The sequence below is a fragment of the Leptonychotes weddellii genome, chromosome 13 (genome assembly GCF_054177405.1).
Source record: "Leptonychotes weddellii isolate Sample4059 chromosome 13, ASM5417740v2, whole genome shotgun sequence".
In the NCBI taxonomy this organism is placed as follows: domain Eukaryota; kingdom Metazoa; phylum Chordata; class Mammalia; order Carnivora; family Phocidae; genus Leptonychotes; species Leptonychotes weddellii.
Genome location: NC_138381.1, coordinates 58,197,548 through 58,216,981, shown reverse-complemented (window position 1 = coordinate 58,216,981; position 19,434 = coordinate 58,197,548). Strand labels below are relative to the sequence as shown.

At 40.6% G+C, this 19,434-nt stretch overlaps 2 long non-coding RNA genes across 5 annotated transcripts in view; one reads left to right on the top strand and one right to left on the bottom strand.

The window, feature by feature from the left end:
• Window positions 1-16,734, top strand: part of LOC145716816 (uncharacterized) — a 27,399-nt gene extending 10,665 nt beyond the window's left edge. Inside the window, exons 4-5 of one of the 4 annotated variants that reach the window (XR_014139724.1) lie at window positions 12,122-12,270; window positions 15,633-16,734. This is a non-coding gene — a long non-coding RNA (uncharacterized LOC145716816). Of the gene's footprint in view, window positions 1-12,121; window positions 13,180-15,632 lie in introns of those variants that run through there. The other 3 variants (XR_014139723.1, XR_014139725.1, XR_014139722.1) reach the window with 3 other exon arrangements.
• LOC115944381 (uncharacterized) overlaps window positions 1-19,434 on the bottom strand; it is a 23,112-nt gene extending 3,678 nt beyond the window's left edge. Inside the window, exons 1-2 of the long non-coding RNA XR_004078936.2 lie at window positions 18,498-19,434; window positions 17,800-17,858 (exon numbers count right to left, since the gene is read on the bottom strand). This is a non-coding gene — a long non-coding RNA (uncharacterized LOC115944381). The remainder of the gene's footprint in view (window positions 1-17,799; window positions 17,859-18,497) is intronic.

Below are 19,434 nucleotides of genomic sequence, written 5' to 3'. Positions count from 1 at the left end.
GGCGCCCTAAATATTTCATATTTTTGATACTATTATAGGTGGAATTGTTTCCTTTTTTTTTTTTTATAGAGTTCTTTTTTTTTTTTTTTTAAAGATTTTATTTATTTATTTGAGAGAGAGAGAAGGAGAGAGAGAGAACACATGAGAGGGGATAGGGTCAGAGGACGAAGCAGACTCCCCGCCGAGCAGGGAGCCCGATGCGGGACTCGATCCAGGGACTTCAGGATCATGACCTGAGCCGAAGGCAGTCGCTTAACCAACTGAGCCACCCAGGCACCCAGGTGGAATTGTTTCCTTAATTTTCTTTCTGAATCATTCATTTTTAGTGTATAAATATGCGATTGATTTTTGTTTGTTGATTTTGTATCCTGCAACTTTACTCAATTTGCTTATTGGTTTTAACAGTATTTTGTACGATCTTTAGGGTCTTGTACTTGTAAGATAATGCCGTGTACAAACAGAAAATAATTTTATTTCTTCCTTTTCAATTTGGATGCCTTTTTATTTCTTTTTCTTGCCTAATTTCTCTGGCCAGAGACCAGAAAATTGATGTTGAATAGAAATGTTGAAAGCTCACATCTTCGTATTGTTTTGATTTTAGAGAAAAAGCTTTTAGTCTTTTACCATAAGTATGAAGTTAGCTGTGAGTTATTGTGTGGCTTTTATTATATTGAGGTAGTTTCTTCTATTCCTAGTTTGTTGAGTATTTTTTAAAAGATTTATTTATTGGGGTGCCTGGGTGGCTCAGTGGTTAAGCATCTGCCTTCAGCTGCAGTCATGATCCCAGGGTCCTGGGATCGAACCCTACATCGGGCTCCCTGATCAGTGGGGAGCCTGCTTCTCCCTCTTCCTCTGCCCCTTCCCCCCTGCTTGTACTCTCTCTCTCTGAAATAAATAAATAAAATCTTTTAAAAATATTTATTTATTTGTAAGAGAAAGAGAGAGAGAGACAGTGCATGGGGGCAGAGGCAGGGGCAAAGGGAGAGGGAGAGAAGAAGACTCTGCTAAGATGGAGCCTGACATGGGGCTCGATCCCACAACCCCAAGATCATGACCTGAGCCTAAATCAAGAGTTGGATGCTTAACTGACTAAGCTACCCAAGTGCCCTTTGTTGAGTATTTTTATCATGAGGAGTATCAGATGATCATGTAGTTTTTCCTTTCATTATATTAATGTGATGTATTATATTGATTGATTTTCTTGTGTTGAACCATGCTTTCATTTCAGGGATATTCCCACTCACTCATGGTTAATAATCCTTTAAACGCTGTTGGGTTTTATATACTAATATTCTGTTGGTGATTTTTGCCTGTATATTCATAAGGGATTTTGGTCTGTGATTTTCTTTTTTGTGATACCTTTATTTGGCTTTGGTATCAGAATAATGCTGGCCTCATAGAATGAATTAGGAATTGATCCCCCCTCTTCAGTTTTTCTTAAGATTTTGTTTATTTATTTGATAGAGAGAGAAGGCAGACGCTTAATGACTGAGCCACCCAGGCACTGCCCCCCCTCCCCTGCTTCAATTTTTGGGAAGAGTTTGAGAAGGATTGGTGTTAACTCTTTTTTAAATGTTTGGTAGAGGCAACCCTGTCGGGACCCCTCTCACTCTTGAGAGCTTTTTCTGTATCTTCACTTAATAAACTTCTATCGGTTTACTCACACACACACACACACACACACACAAGGTAGAATTCATTTGCAAAGCCATCTGGTTCAGAAGTTTTGTTTATTGGTAGGTTTGATTTTTTTGTTTTGTTTTTGTTTTTTTAATTTTAAGTATGCTCCATGCCTAACATGGGGCTTGAACTCAAGACCCTGAGATTAAGAGTTACATGCTCTTGCTCTACCAACTGAGCCAGTCAGCTGTCCCTGTTTATTGGTAGGTTTTGATTACTGATTCAATCTCTTTACTTGTCTTAGGTTTGTTGAGATCTGCTATTTCCTCTGGAGTCAATTTAGGTTATTTGTGCGTTTCAGGGAAATTGTCCATTTCTTCTAGGTTATCTAATTTGTTAACATACAATTGTTCACAGGATTCTCTTATAATTCTTTTTCTGTCCTTAAAGTCAGTAGTAATTTCCCCAGTTTCATTTCTTTTCTTTTCTTTTGCTTTCTTTTTTGAGAGAGAGAGAGAAAGAGAGCTCATGTGAGCAGTGGGAGGGGCAGATGGGGAGGGAGAGGGAGAGAATCTCAAGCAGACTCTAAGCTCAGCATGGAGCCCAGTGTGGGGCTCGATCTCACAACCCTGAGATCATGACCTGAACCAAAACCAGGAGTTGGTTGCTTAACCAACTGAGACACGCAGGCACCCCTTCCCAGTTTCATCTCTGATTTAATTTATTGTCTGCTATCCTTTTTTTTTTCCTTTGTCAGTCTAGCTAAAGGTTTGTCAATTTTGTTGATTTTTTTTCAAAGAACCAACTTTTGGTTTCATTGATTTCTTTATTGTTATTCTACTCTCTATATCATTTATCCTCATTCTATTTGCTATTATTTACTTCCTTCTCCTAGTTTGTTCTTCCTTTATAATTCTTTAAGGTTTCCAGTTGATTTGAGATCCTTCTTCTTTTTTAATGTAGGCATTTATAGCTATAAATTTCCCTCTGGGGGCTCCTGGGTGGCTCAGTCGGTTAAGCGCCTGCCTTCGGCTCAGGTCATGATCTCAGGGTCCTGGGATCAAGCCCCACATCCCTGAGCAGGGAGCCTGCTCTCTCTCTCTCTCTCTCAAATAAATAAACAAAATCTTAAAAAATTTTCCCTCTGAACACTATTTTCACTGCATCCCTTAAATTTTGGTATGTTGTGTTTTCATATTCAGTCATTTTTTTTAAAGTTTTTATTTATTTATTTGACAGAGAGAGACACAGCGAGAGAGGGAACACAAGCAGGGGGAGTGGTAGAGGGAGAAGCAGGCTTCCCACAGAGCAGGGAGCCTGATGCAGGGCTCGATCTCAGGACCCTGGGATCATGACCTGAGCCAAAGGCAGATGCTTAACTGACTGAGCCGCCCAGGTGCCCCCATATTCAGTCATTTCAAAGTATTTTCTAATTTCCCTTGTGATTTCTTCTTTGACCCATTTTTTTTAAAGATTTTATTTATTTATTTGACAGAGAGAGAGAGAGAGAGAGAGAGACAGTGAGAGAGGGAACACAAGCAGGGGGAGTGGGAGAGGGAGAAGCAGGCTCCCTGCTGAGCAGGGAGCCCGATGCGGGGCTCGATCCCAGGACTCTGGGATCACAACCTCAGCTGAAGGCCGATGCTTAACAACTGAGCCACCCAGGCGCCTCGACCCATTGGTTTTTTTAAGGGTATATTGTTTAATTTCCATATATTTGTGAGTTTTCCAGTTTTCCTTCTGTTATTCATTTCTAGTTGTATTTCATTGTGATTGGCAAAGATGTTCTGAATGACTTTAATCTCAAAATTTATTAAGTCTTGTTTTGTGGCTGGGATGCCTGGCTGGCTCAGTTGGTGGAACATGCAACTCTTTTTTTTTTTTTAAGATTTTATTTATTTACTTGAGAGAGAGCAAGGGAGTGAGAGAGAGAGAGAGAGAGAGAGCATGGGGAGGAGCAGAGAGAGGGGGATAAGCAGACTCTGTGCTAAGCACAGAGCCCTACGCGGGGCTTGATCCCAGGACCCTGAGATCATGACCTGAGCCGAAATCAAGACTCAAACACTTAAGCAACCAAGCCACCCAGGCACCCTGGAACATGCAACTCTTGATCTTGGGGTTGTGGGTTCAAACCCCACATTGGGTGTAGCGATTACTTAAAAATAAAATCTTTTTAAAAAATGATCTCTTTATTTACTTTGGAGAGAGAAAGTGTGTGAGTGAGTGGGGGAAGGGTCAGAGGGAGAGAATATCCAAGGAGACTCCTGCTGAATGTGGAGCCTGATGCAGGGCTCCATCCCATGTCCCATGAGATCAGGACCTGAGTGGAAACCAACAGTTGGACACTCAACCGACTGAGCCACCCAGGTGCCCCTTAAAAATAAAATCTTAAAAAAAAAAAGAATTTTTTTTTGTGGCCAAACACGCAATCTATGCAGGAGAATGTTCCATGAGCACTTGAGAATAATGTGTATTCTGCTGTTGTGTGGTGTTCTATTTATATAAGGTCTAATTGGTTTATAGTGTTGTTCAAGTTCTCTATTTCTTTATTGTTCTTCAGTCTGACTGTTCTATACATTTTTGTATGTGGGTATTGATGTCTCCAGCCATTACTGTAATACTATTTCTCCCATCAATTCTGTCAATTTTTAAAAATTCTGTCAATTTTTGCTTCATATATTTTTTAACTCCTTATACATATATACTTTTTAAAAAAAGCTTTTATTTATTTATTTGACAGAGAGAGACACAGCAAGAGAGGGAACACAAGCAGGGGGAGTGGGAGAGGGAGAAGCAGGCTTCCCGCGGAGCAGGGAACCCGATGTGGGGCTCGATCCCAGGACCCTGGGACCACGACCTGAGCCGAAGGCAGATGCCCAACAACTGAGCCACCCAGGCGACCCAAAGATTTTATTTATTTATTTGAGAGAGAGAGTTTAACAGACTGAGTTGCCCAGGTACCCCTATGCATTTACCTTTACATATATAAGAAAAAGAGGTAAATTATAAGTCAAACCAAGAGTATTAGCTTTTATATTTACTTTTGAAATTATCATTACCAGTGTTCTTTAATTTTTTCTGATGTCTTCAAGTAACTATCTTATTTTTTTCCATTTCAGCCTGAAGTACTCCCTTTACCATTTCTTTTTTTAAAAACATTTATTTATTTATTTATTTATTTATTTATTTATTTATTTATTTAAGAGAGAGAGAGAGAGAGAGCATGAGCAGGAGGGGCTGAGGGAGAGGGAGAGAAAATTTCAAGCAGACTCCATACTGAGGAGCCCCACACAGGGCTCAACCCTAGAACCCTGAGATCATGACCTCAGCCAAAACCAAGAGTCAGATGCTTAACCGTCTGAACCATGTAGGTACCCCTACCATACTTGTAGGGTAGGCCTACTCTAATGAAATCCCTCAGCTGTTGTTTATCTGGAAATATCTCCATTTCTCCTTCATTCTTTTTTTTTTTTAAAGATTTTATTTATTTATTTGACAGAGAGAGACACAGCGAGAGAGGGAACACAAGCAGGGGGAGTGGGAGAGGGAGAAGCAGGCTCCCCACTGAGCAGGGAGCCCGATGCGGGGCTCGATCCCAGGACCCTGGGATCATGACCCAAGCCGAAGGCAGCTGCTTAACCGACTGAGCCACCCAGGCGCCCCCTCTCCCTCATTCTTTAAAGATAATTTTGCTGGATATAGAATTCTTAGCTGATGGTATTTTTCTTTCAAGGCTTTAAATATGTCATTCCGCTGCTTTCTGGCCTGCATGATTTCTGATGAGAAAGGAGCTATTAATCTTATTGAGAATCTTTTGTACATAATGTATCACTTCTCTCTTACTGTTTAAAAAAAAATTTTTTTTTCATCTTTGAGTTTCCACCATTTGAATATAATGTGTCTCAATGTGAAACTCTTTGAATTTACTGTGCTTGGAATTCATGGAGTTTCTTGGATGTATATATTCATGTCTTTCATCAGATTTGGGAAGTTTTCAGTAATTATTTCTCAAATATTTTTTCTGCCCCTTTCTCTCTTTCTTTTCCTCCTTGAATTCCTATAATGTATATGTTGGTATGCTTGATGGTATCCCACAAGTCTCTAGGCCTGTTATTTTTCTTCATTCTCTTTTCTTTTCTTTTTTCTTCATTCTTTTTTCTTACTTTCCTCAGACTAGATACTTTCAAATGTCTTATTCTCATGTTCAGTGATCCTTTCTTCTGCCTGCTCAAATCTGTTCTTGAATCATTGTACTTTATAGTTCTAGAACTTTTGTTTGGAACCTTTTTTATAATTTTTTTAAAAGATTTTATTTATTTATTAGAGAAAACGAGCAGTGGGGAGGGGCAGGAGGAGAGGAAGAAGCACACTCCTTGCTGAGCAGGGAGCCCAATGCAGGACTTGATCCCAGGACCCTGAGATCATGACCTAAGCCAAACACAGACACTTAACTGACTGAGCCACCCAGGTGCCCATAATTTCTTCTTTTTTTTTTTTTTAAGATTTTATTTATTTATTTATTTGACAGAGAGAGACACAGCAAGAGAGGGAATGCAGCAGAGGGAGTGGGAGAGGGAGAAGCAGGCTTCCTGCCGAGCAGGGAGCCCAATGCGGGGCTCAATCCCAGGACCCCAGGATCATGACCTGAGCCGAAGGCAGACGCTTAATGACTGAGCCACCCAGGCGCCCCATAATTTCTTCTTTTTTTTTAAGTTTATTTATTTGTTTTAGTAATCTCTCCACCCAATGTGGGGCTCGAATTCACAACCCTAAGATGAAGAGTTGCATGCTCTTCCAACTGAGCCAGTCAGGCACCCCTTTTATAATTTCTATCTCTTTATTGATATTTCCATTTTGTTCAGACATAATTTTCCTGATTTCCTTTGGTCCTTTTTCTTTTTTTTTTTTTAAGATTTTATTTATTTATTTGAGAGAGAGAGAATGAGAGACAGAGAGCATGAGAGGGAGGAGGGTCAGAGGGAGAAGCAGACTCCCTGCCGAGCAGGGAGCCTGATGCGGGACTCGATCCCAGGACTCCGGGATCATGACCTGAGCCGAAGGCAGTCGCTTAACCAACTGAGCCACCCAGGCGCCCCTTTTGTCCTTTTTCATGGTTCCCTTTAGCTCATTGAACATATTTGAGACAGGTGACTTAAAATCTTTGACTTACGGGCGCCTGGGTGGCTCAGTTGGTTAAGCGACTGCCTTCGGCTCAGGTCATGATCCCGGAGTCCCGGGATCGAGTCCCACATCGGGCTCCCTGCTCGGCGGGGAGTCTGCTTCTCCCTCTAACCCTACCCACTCTTGTGCTCTCTCTCTCACTCTCTCTCTCTAATAAATAAATTTAAAAAAATCTTTAAAAAAAATAAAATAAAATCTTTGACTTATAATACCAATATCTGGACTTCCTTGGGGATGAGTTCTGTCAAATTATTGTTTTCCTGTGAAAAAGCTATTTTCCTATTTCTTTATATGTTTTGTAACTTTTGTTCAGAACTGGACATTCTGAGTACTGTTTTATGGTAATTCTGGAGATCTAATTCTCTCACTCTTTAGGGATTGTTGGTTTTGCTTGTTGATAGCTGGAGCCATCCTTTTATGACTTTTCCAAACTATTTTTTCAGTGTGTATTCCTTGTTGTGGTGTCCACTGAAGTTTTTCTTTCATTGTTTCTAAGGTCTGCTAATGATCTGATGAAATTTCCTTAAGTGTCTGGCTCCCAAGAGAGGAAAAATAAATAGGTCCTATCTCTTTAAATACTCTCAGAGTTGGGAAGCTGCTTCAGCCTGTGGGGGTTGAAACAATGGCCAAACTCAGTGCTGGCCTCTCAGCAATCAAAAGCAGCAATTAGTAGTCAGACCTCACAATCTCAATTTTTGGAGGACAAGGTTGTCGTTGATCACCTTGGGTCCAAAACGCTGTGCCAGGAATGCAGGCTACAGTCCCTGCAGCTTCCTGCTACCAGGACAAAGGAGAGGGATGGCATCTGCTACCATAGGAAAACTGAAATTGACTGAAATTTACCAGACTTCTTATCAGCCCCTCCCCTTGCTACTGCAAGGGTTCTATTAGACTCCAGAGTTCCAAAATAGTTGCTTCAGGCAGTTCTGCCACTTCAGTGTTCTGTAAATAGATGGAGTCCTGAAACTTCCTACTATGCTATCTTCTCTGATGTCACCTCTTGCCTATTGATTTTGACAAAGCTGCAAAGGCAATTTAATGGCAAAAGGACAGTCCTTTCAACAAATGGTATTGGAATAACTAAACTTCCATAGCAAAAAAAACAAAAACCAAACAAACAAAAAATGAAAACCAAAACAAAAAAACCCTCTATCTAAGCCTCACATGTTATGCCAAAATCAACTCAAAATGGATCATAGATTTAAATGTAAAATGTGAACCTATAAAACTTATAGAATAAAACATAAATGATACTACTATACACCTATAAAAAAAAAGATGACACTGTAGTGAAGGAAAATAGATCAGTGGGTTGGAAGGGTAAGGGATGGGAGAGAGTTTGACTATAAATGGATAGCACAAGGGAATTTTGGGGGGCTAATGGAAGTGTCCTATAGCTTTATGGGGGTAATAGATACACACATCTATATATGTATTAAAATCCATAGAGCTGTACATTTTATTTTTATTTTTTTTAAAGATTTTATTTCTAAGTAATCTCTACATCCAACATGGGGCTCGAACCCACAACCCCAAGATCGTGTTCTACTGACTGAGCCAGCCAGGCACCCCAGAGCTGTACATTTTATTTATTTTTTATTTTTTAAAAGATTTTATTTATTTGAGAGAGAGAGAGAGCATGAGCAGGGTGGGGTGGTGTGCAGAGGGAGAAGGAGAAGCAGACTCCCTGCTGAGCAGGAAGCCCAATGCAGGGCTCAATCCCAGGACCCTGAGATCATGACCTGAGCTGAAGGCAGAGGCTTAACTGACTGCGCCACCCAGGCGCCCCAGAGCTGCACATTTTAAAAGTTAATTTTACTGTATGTCAACTTAAAAGATTACAAAAATTTAAAAAATAGTTCACTAAGCATACAAACAAAACAAAACACATGGTCATGAATGGTAGGGAAAGACCAAGGACTGTTACATACTGAAAACTAAAAAGGCACAACAACTAAATGCAACTTATGGTTCTGGATTGAATCATAAACCAGAAAAATAAGAGATATTGTGCAGCTATCGGTGAAATTTGAATAGAGTCAGGACTGGATGCCAGTGTTGCCTTGGTATTGAGTTCCTGATTCAGATGAGTATACTGTGGCTATGTAGGAACCTTCTTGTTTGGGAAATACACTCAGAGGTATTTAGGAATGATGAGGGCATCAACTCTTTAACTTTCCCTCAAATAGTTCATGAAAGAATTATGGTAGTAATTATATATATTAATAAGTAATATATAAATTATATATCTTTATATATTATATTGTATATATGTTATATGTATTATATATTAATATATATTAGTGTATGTTTATTAAGCTATACATATATTATTATATGCATAAATTATATATATGTATATATGGAGAAAGGAGCAAAGAAAGGGAATATGGAAGTTTTTATACTGTTCTTGTAACTATTAAGTTTGATATTGTTTCAAAATAAATTATAGGGCACCTGGGTGGCTCAGATGGTTAAGCGTCTGCCTTCGGCTCAGGTCATGATCCCAAGGGCCTGGGATCGAGTCCCACATCGGGCTCCCGGCTCGGCGGGGAGCCTGCTTCTCCCTCTGACCCTCTCCCCTCTCATGCTGTTTCTCTCTTGCTCGCTTTCTAAAAAATAAATAAATAAAATCTTTAAAAAAAAAATAAATTATAAAAATCAAATACTGTTAGATGAATCTCCCATGCCGAAAAATTCCAAATAATTTCTATAGATACGCCACCTGCAAGGAGATGGAACATAACTCCCCACTCCTTAAGTATGAGCTGTGCATCATGACTTCCTTCCAAAGTGTACAGTATGGAAAGGGAAAAAAAAGAATAACTTCACAGGGGAGAAATCTGACAAACACTATCTCAGCCAGGTGATCAAGGTCAACATCAGTAGTGATGTCATGTTGGTAGCATGTAGGCTTGATATTATGTGATGAAAATGGCACTTTAACTCTTGTGGTCTTCCTCCCAAAATGCACATATGAGAAAACCATTAGGCAAATCTCAATTGAGGGAAAGTCTACAAAATACTTGACTAGTACTCCTCAAAACTGTCAAGGTCATCAAAAACATGGAAAGTCTGAGAAACTGTCACAACCACACAATGAATAAATGTAATGTGGGATCCTGGAACAGAAAAAGGACCTTAGGTAAAAACAAGGAAATCTTAATATACTATGGACTTTAGTTAATAACAATGTATCAGTACTGGTTCATTAATTTTACCAAATGTACCACACTAATAAAAGATGTTAATAACAGGAGAAACTCAGTGTGGGATAATGGGAACTCTGTACTATCTTTGCAATTTTTCTGTAAATCTAAAAAAAATAACGTTTACTTAAAAAAACAAGCAATATTGGGGTGCCTGGGTGGCTCAGTCGTTGAGCATCTGCCTTCGGCTCAGGTCATGATTCCAGGGCCCTGGGATCGAGCCCCGAATCAGGATCCCTGCTCCGCGGGAAGCCTGCTTCTCCCTCTCCCACTCCCCCTGCTTGTGTTTCCTCTCTTGCTGTGTCTCTCGCTGTGTCTCTCTCTGTCAAATAAATAAATAAAATCTTTAAAAAAACACAAAAAACAAGCAATATTTAGGCAATCCAGTGAGGAGGATTTGGGTATGGATTGTATGTTGGAGTTGGTAAGGAGTAAAGTTGAAGAAGGTGTTTACTTTTTGGCTTGGGGAACTGAAAAAGTAGAGGGGCCCTTGGGCGAGCTGGAAACAGAGAGTAGGCAGGTGGGAAGTTCAAGGAGAGATTTGTAATGAAGGCCTGTATGCTTGAATGTGGAACTGATATGTGTGATTTGCACTAGACAGGGAGACTTGGGTGAAGATGATGGCTACTCTGGGATGAGTACATCATGTGAAAGGAGTGGGATAACCCTTTCGGTGGCCTATCTGTTCCCTCTTTCTTGCTGAGTACCCTGATATGATTGGGGTGTCTACCCTTCCCCATGCAACTAGGGGAGAGTCACCCTCTTCTAGGTTCCAAGGGTAAACCTTGATTGGCTTAAGGCACTCATGATAGTCTCCTTATTCTTAAAGATTTATTTATTTATTTTAGAGTGGGGGAGGGGCAGAGAGAGAGTCCCAAGCGGACTCTAAGCTGAGCACAGAGCCACACACAGGGCTTGATCTCACGACCCTGAGATCACGACCTGAGCCAAAACCAAGAGTTGGATGCTTAACCGACTGCACCACCCAGGCACCCATCCTTCCTCAGGATGATTAGAAACGGTGCGCACATAACCCCATCTGTTGATGAGGCATGAGCAGAAGCCTGCTAGGTGGCTCTGTGGTTTCCTCACTTCTAAGGAGACTCCCTAAGACACAATCCCTTTTCTGCATTTGAATAGTGTAGCACCATGTGCAGTCTGGAAATGCTACAGCCATCTCCCTGTTTGCCTGAGGATGATGCCAATGCACAGAATTGGGCAGAGGCTGGAAAAGGGCAGAGAGGAGGAGCAAGAACCTTACCTGTGGGATTCCTGTTAGATGAGAAAGGCCTTACTGTTTGTAACAATTTGGTTTGGCAGGGCCAGGAATAGGGTGAGGCAATTGAGGAACCCAGGAGGCAACATTTAAGGAGGCACCCTCCCTCGGATGCTGCGGCTATATTTGCCTGACCCTGGGAGTGATTGCCTCCTTAAATACTGCACCTTAGGTGCCTCGCAAACCTTATCCTAATCCTGACTCTGTGTGATTCCAAGTTTCCTGAACCTACAACTGAAAGCTTCTATCTGGCAAGCAGAGGATACTGATATTTAAGGAATGGACAGATAAAAGGAACCCAGAAAAGGAGATGAAAAATAGCTGCTCTGTTTGGGCCAGAATGATGTTACATGATAATGGTGCCAGTGGCCAGCCCAGCCTTCAGCCTATTATTAAAGAAATTGCCCTCCAAGCTTTCAGTAGTAGCCATCTTATTTTCATGATTTTCTTAAGTGTGTGACTGTGATCATGTTTCCTCCCTGACTGAAACTTTATTTAGTAGAATGTTTGTTAATTTCCCACTGGTTGGGGATTTTGAAATTTAAGTTTGTGTTATTATTTACTTATTTGTTAAGTTGTGCTGACCAGAGGGTTTTACCTGAACAATATTTGCTTATTTGAATTTGTAAAACTTCTGGTGGTCCAGTGTAGGATACTTTTTTATATTTTATGTAGGCGTAGAATTCAGCCTGCATTTTTATGCCTTATCAAGTCTATTATTGAATTGATCTTTATTGTTGTTTTATATGTCACAGTCTGAATGGTATATAACATAGTTTACAATAACTGTGTTTCTATTGTATTTTTAAAAAGATTTTATTTATTTATTTGACAGAGAGAGAGAGAGAGAGCACAAGCAGGGGAAGCAGGAGAGGGAGAAGCAGGCTCCCCGCTGAGCAGGGAGCCTGATGCAGGGCTCAGTCCCAGGACCCCGGGATCATGACCTGAGCTGAAGGCATACGCTTAACGGACTGAGCCATTCAGGTGCCCCCATTACTTGTATTTCTAAAGATTATTGTTTCCTGTTTAATGTTGCTATGTTTTTTGGTACATTTGGTTTCACAATACCATTTTATTTTATCTTATTTTATTTTATTTGTTTGTTTTTAAATAGGCTCCACATCTAGCATGGAGCCCAATGCAGGGCTTGAACTCACAACCCTGAGATCAAGACTTGAGCTGAGATCAAGAGTCGGATGCTTAACCGACTGAGCCACCCAGGTGCCCAGTGCCTTTCTTTACTATATGTATTTTTTAGCACTTTTTTTTTTTTTAACAACAGTGCATATTCAGAGTTTGTCTTTTGATCCATTCTGAGATTTTCCTATTTTTATATGAGAACATTAGCTACTTACATTTTACTTTCTTATTTTTTTTTTCAAGATTTTATTGATTTATTTGACAGAGAGGGAACAGAAGCAGGGGGAGTGGGAGAAGGAGAAGCAGACTTCCCACGGAGCAGGGAGCCCGATGTGGGGCTCCATCCCAGGACCCTGGGACCATGACCTGAGCCGAAGGCAGACGCTTAACGACTGAGCCACTGGGGCGCCCCTATTTACATTTTTCTATTTATTTACATTTGCCTTATTTGTTACACCTAGTCTAACTTCCATCATCTAATACTAATATTCTGGTGTTTTGATTTTTTTTTTTTTTTTTACTCTTCATTCTGTGGTGAAACTCTGTCTTCAGTGATTAAAAAAAATTTTTGGGGGGGGAGCGCCTGGGTGGCTCAGTCCATTAAGCGGCTGCCTTCGCCTCAGGTCATGATTCCAGGGTCCTGGGATCAAGTCCCACATCAGGCTCCCTGCTCAGAGGGGAGCCTGCTTCTCCTTCTCCCTCTGCCTGCCATTCCCCCTTCTTGTGCTCTCTCTCTCTTTCTCTGTCAAATAAATAATCTTAAATAAATAAATAAATAAATAAAATTTTTTGGGTGCCTGGGTGACTCCGCTCAGCAGGGAGTCTGCTTCTCGCCCTCTGTCTCTGCTCCTCCCCACCCAAGTTGTGCTCTCGCTCACTCTCTCAAATAAATAAATGAAATCTTTACATATAAAAAAAGAGTCTGTTTTTTTGTCTTTTTTATTTGTTCATTCCTTTTGGTTCTTAAATTCCCCATATATGAATGAAATCATATGGTATTTGTCTTTGACTGACTTATTTCACTTAGCATTATACCTTCTAGGTCCATCCATGTTGTTGCAAATGACAAGATTTCATTCTTTTTTATGGCTGAAGTAATATTCCATTATTCCAGTAGTGGAATTACTGGATCATATGATAATCCTCTTTTTAATTTTTTGAAAAATATTTTATTTTTTAGTAATCTCTACACCCAGCACAGGGCTTGAACCTAAAACTTCAAGATCAAAAGTCACATGCTCTACCAACGAGCTAGCCAGGCATCCCTCTTTTTAATTTTTTGAAGAACCTTTAACTTATACCATTTTCCAGCATAGCTGTACCTCAATTTCATTTCTACCAGCAGTGCATAAAGATTCCTTTTTCTCTACATCCTTGCCAACACTTGTTTCTTGTGTTTTTTATTTTAGCCATTCTGACAGGTGTGAGGTAATTATCTCATTGCAGTTTTGATTTGCATTCCCCAGATGATGAGTGATGTTGAGCATCTCTTCATGTATCTGTTGGCCATCTGTATGTTTTCTTTGGAAAAATGTCTATTTATGTTCTCTATTTTCAAATAAGATTATTTATTTTTTTGGTGTTGAGTTGTATAAGTTCTTTTGATATTTTGGATATTGACCCATTATTGGATATATCATTTGTAAATACCTTCTCCCATTCAGTAGGTTGCCTTTTTGTTGTTGATGGTTTCCTTTGCTGTGCAAAGCTTTTTATTTTGGTGTAGTCCCAATAGTTTAATTTTGCTTTTCTTTCCCTTGCCTTGAAGTCATTTTTTATGATTCCTTGCTATTTCTTTTCCATTTACAACGTGACAAAAGTGTCTGGTACACTTCTTGGTAAAGGCTCTTGATTTTTGCTGCATGAATTACAGTTTCCCTTTTATCTGTTATAATAATTTATAAAACAGATGTATGGCTTCTTACAGTGAAAAATATGTGAAATTATACTATTTTTAAAATAACTTTTGGGGTGCCTGGGCGGCTCAGTTGTTAGACGTCTGCCTTCGGCTCAGGTCATGGTCCCAGGGTCCTGGGATTGAGCCCCGCATCGGGCTCCCTGCTCTGCGGGAAGCCTGCTTCTCCCTCTCCCATTCCCCCTGCTTGTGTTCCCTCTCTTGCTGTCTCTGTCAAAAAATAAATTAAAAAAAATAAAAAATAAATAAAATAAAATAACTTTTATCTTCACTGTATGTAAAACAAAGACTTAATGACTTGCTTTTTCTACCCTATTTCTTCCTTTCTGGTTTTCATTGTATTAATCTGAGGTTAAAAATCCAATTTTTACAAAATCCTCTTACTCAGTTTTTTCTTTTGCAGTTTGTTTGTTACTATAGCAACAAAGATTATTTCAACTTATCAGCATCAAACAGTCTCTACTGAGTGGTGTTTTTATTCCGTTATCTCTCTATCTTTAGCTAGTTTCAAGGCTTATTGCCAGTTCTTTCCCCTCATTTAATCATTCATGAGTTTCTGATTCATGTTCAGTGGCTTATTATACAATTCTGAGCAATTTCTGCAGAAAAGGGAGTTAATTGGGTAGTGTATTAATCAGAAACTCTTGTGGTTTCAAGTGACAGAAACCTACTTCAAACTGACTACAGTAAAAAAAGGAATATATTGGCTCATGATCCTGTGAAGTCCAGATTCAGTTGAATATGGCCTCAAAATGTGTCATCAGGAAATTGCCTCCATTTCCGGATTCTGCTTTCCCTATCTTGCCTTCATTCTCAAAGGGCATTTTTCACATCGTGGCATGTTTTGCTCCAACTCATACTCACTGCCCTAGAACCCCAGCAGAAAGGGAGCACTCTTTTTCCAATTGTTTCTGTAAAAGTCTGAGCCAAGTGTCATTGGCCTGGATTAGGTCACTTGCCCATCCTTTGAACCAATGTCTGTGACTCTGATTGGGGAGCCCTGGGTCACATGCTTACACTTCATTTGGGGGTGGGGCCAGCCCTCCAAACCATATAAGAGTATAGAAGGGACAGTTCACCAAAGAAAAATTGGGTTGTTGCCTCCACAAGGAGGAGTTGACGCTGGGCAGGCAAAAATAACAGACACCCATGGTTTTCTAAGATTCTACAGATCTGTGAATTGTCACCACTCTAGACAGACAACATAGAAGACATCCAGGTGGTCAGCTGCCCATCTAAGCAGGGTTTTGTTGTTGTTGTTTTTTGAAGATTTTATTTATTTATTTGACAGAGAGAGAGCACGTGCAAGAGAGCACAAGCAGGGAGAGTGGCAGAAGGAGAGGGAGAAGCAGGCTCCCCACTGAGCAGGAAGCCCGATGTGGGACTTGATCCCAGGACCCTGGGATCATGACTGCAGCTGAAGGCAGATGATTAACCGACTGAGCCACCCAGGTGCCCCTCTACGCAGGGTTTTGTACTTAGATAGTGATTTCATATGGTCTCACAGTGTTCCAGAACCTAGTTCTCAGCTTTGTGCTTCCAAATATTTGTTGCTGTCAGTGTAGCTAGATGGTTGTTCCCTCTGGGCCTGGCTCATGCTAACCTGACTCAGCAGAGACTGATGTATATCTAATTCCCATCTTAGAATAAATAGTAATTGCCAAAGGACCTGAACAGGGCTGTCCTCTGGTTAGTGGACTTAACCTGTTGAAAACCACAACAGGCCAAACTCTAATCATAAGTTTACTGAGCACCCATGGAACCAGGCAAGAGAAGTTCTCTGGAGAAAATTAGTGGTCAGATGCATCATGCTATGATAGTGTGGTGGCTTTAAAACATCCACGAATGCTGGAAGACTGAAAAGAGAACATGTTACAGGAAGAGAGATTGGTATGTGGTGAGAATGAAAGACAAGAGAGAACTGAGAGTAGTCCAATCTGGCCAAAACATGGAAGGTAAGGAGGGCAGATTAAGCTGAGCTGGGGTGGAGGGGTGGTCGGCAAAGGCCTCACTCTGAGTGCAATGGGGAGCCACTGATTTGCTTTAAGAGGGAAAAAGACATGGTCAAATATGTCATGGAAAGATTAATCTGGGTACAAAGAGAAGCAACTGAAGATGGGCAACACTGAAAGCAGAAGGACTAAGGTTATCGTGGTACTCTAAGGTGAGAGAGTTGATGCAGCAGGCTTTAAAGTAGCAGAATGGCAGTGGGGATGAAGTGGGTATGTTTAAAACAGTGCTTTTCAAAAGTCTGTAACCATGTGTGATGCTTGGAGTTAACTAGACTTACGGTGATCATTTCACAGTATTTATACATATTGAATCATTATGTTGTACACCTGAACTAATGTAATGTTGTCTGTCAGTTATACCTCAATAAAAAATAAATAGTGCTTTTCGAAGTTTAATATGCACACAAACCACCTGGGGATCTTGTTAAAATGCAGATCCTAATTCAGTAGTTCTGGGGTACGGCCTGAGATGCCACATTCCCAACAAACTCCCACATAATGCTGATGCTGCTGGTCTGGACACCATACTTTGAGTAGCAAGGATTTCAGAAATATTATTATTATCTTTATTTTTAAAGATTTTATTTATTTGTTTGTTTATTTTTAAAGATTATTTATTTATTTATTTGCCAGAGAAAGACACAGCGAGAGAGGGAACACAAGCAGGGGGAGTGGGAGAGGGAGAAGCAGGCTCCCCACTGAGCAGGGAGCCTGATGCGGGACTCGATCCCAGGACCCTGGGATCATGACCTGAGCCGAAGGCAGACACTTAATGACTGAGCCACCCAGGCACCCAAAGATTTTATTTTTAAGTAACCTCTATACCCAACGTGGGGCCTGAACTTACAACCCCGAGATCAAAAGTTGCATGTTCCACCAACTGAGCCAGCCCCAGGGTTTCAGAAATATTAAAGAAACAGAATTACAGGAGTTTGTGATTGATTGGTTGGATGGGGGGAGAGTTGGCAACGAGGGAAAATGAGTTGTTCAGGATCATACTCAAATTTCCAGTTTGAGTATCTGGGTGGTGATGCTATCCACAGATACAAGATGAGGAACAGGTTTGGGTGGAGTAGATAACAATAATAGATAACATTTATTAAGTACTTGCTATGTGCCAGGTTCTTTACATATTTATTCTGTACAAAAAACTTATGAGGTAGGTACTATTGTGATCGTCATTTTAAGAGTGAGGAAACTGAGGTCAAGGTCATACAAGTAGTAAGTGGAGCAGCCAAGATTGAAACCCTCTGGCACTCTTCCTGCAGCTAACCATGGGCAAGTTGGATATGTGGAGCTAAAGCACCCGTGGAGATGTCACATAAAGATGTTCAGGTAGACAAGCTGGCCTGGAGTTCAGGAATGGGATTCTGAGCAATGGTTGAAGACCTGGGAGGAATTCAGGATTGGAGAGAATGAAACCAACCAAGGAAGGTTACAACCTACCACCTCAGAGTGCTGTCAGTCTTGTCCCATTTTCCTTTTGCTTATTACAAAGGAAGAATCTGAAAAAAACAAAGTTTTTAAAATAAATATATTTTTTTCTTATTGGATACTGTGTTTGTTCTCTATCCCTGAAATTTAAGAAATTTTCCAGATTACGTCTTGAAGTTGGTTTCTGCTTATTAATTTTTCTAGATCCCAGTGAATTTACTCAAATTTCTACCTGTACTCAGATCTTTTTAGACCTAAGGAAAATTTTAGTATCATTTAAATTATTGCCTGTAATTGATTTACTCTGTCTTCTTTTGAGGGATGCCTGTAGCTTGAATCTTCATGACGTTCTCCTACTCATTTTTTCTCAAAGAATTCCACCACTTTGAGTATTTCTTATGTTTATCTTCTATATTGCTGATTTGCTCTTCTGCATTGTTAAATCTACTTTTTACTGCATTAACTATTGAATTTTACTTTGGTTATTGTGGTTTTAATTTCATAGTACTCCCCATTTATCTTGGCCTGTTCTTTAAAAGATGCAATGTTCTCTTATAATCAAGAATAAAAATTAGGTGTATTCTAAAACTGGGTTCTGCTTAGTGGACTAAATATATTTCAAAGGAGTAATTTTTGGCGCTAGCACTTTTCTTATTTCATGTGTCACATATTTTTTTCCTACCAGGTTTTTACATGATTTGCCTATTTACCTTTGAGACTGAACTTTGCTGACATCTAGAAGTCCAGAGTTGAGGGCTTTCAAGATCACAGTGTTGGATAATTGAGATGCAGGATCTTACATCCTCATTCCCCCTTCAAAGATGGCCTAGGAAATGCTCAGAAGCAGTGGCTGTTTCATTGTCTTATTGTCTTAGCTATTCTTGGTATTCACTTGCTTTAGGATTTATATTTTTCATCCTCTGCTGTTTTTGAGTACTTCAGGGCCCCAGTGTGTCTCATTTTCTCTAGATCTTAATGTTTTGGTTTTGGTGTTTCCACCTTTGCATTCATGTTTTGGTATGTCCTGAGATTCTGCCCATCTGTACCAATCTGGGTCTCAGTCTCTGAATCTCCAGGTCTTTCTCCACTACCCTCTGACCCCTTATTCTGCTTTATATTTCTTCACAGTACTTATCACAACTTGAATATTTTTTTTTAATCTCTCTTCCTTCCTTTCTTATCTACCTGTCTATATCCTCGCTCTAGAATGTGGATGCCCAGGAACGTAGATGCTCAACAACACTGGTTCCTGAGTCTCTCGCTTTAGTCTCAACCTTTGTGTTTCACACTTTCTCAGTATGCAAATATCTTTCGCGGTCTCGGTCTTGCCTTTCGGTTCCTGTCCTTGTCTCGAGGCCTCTAAGTTTGTGTGTGGGGTACGGAGTTGCGGAGGCCTGCCGCAGGTCTGCGGCCGGTGTGTGGCGCGTCGGCGTCCCTCACGCGCGGTCCCAGGTCGTTCCCTGGCTCAGTCAGTACCGCGCTCCGGGGTTTTCCCTGCCCCGACAGCCTCTCAGGCTCAGTGTTACGGCTCCCGTCCCGAAGCCTCGGTGTCCTTCGGCGTCTCGAGAGCCGCCTCCCGCGCCAACTCCCCCGCGAGCGCACGTGACCAAGCAGGGCGGTGACTCTGTCGCCGCCGCAGTGCTCCGC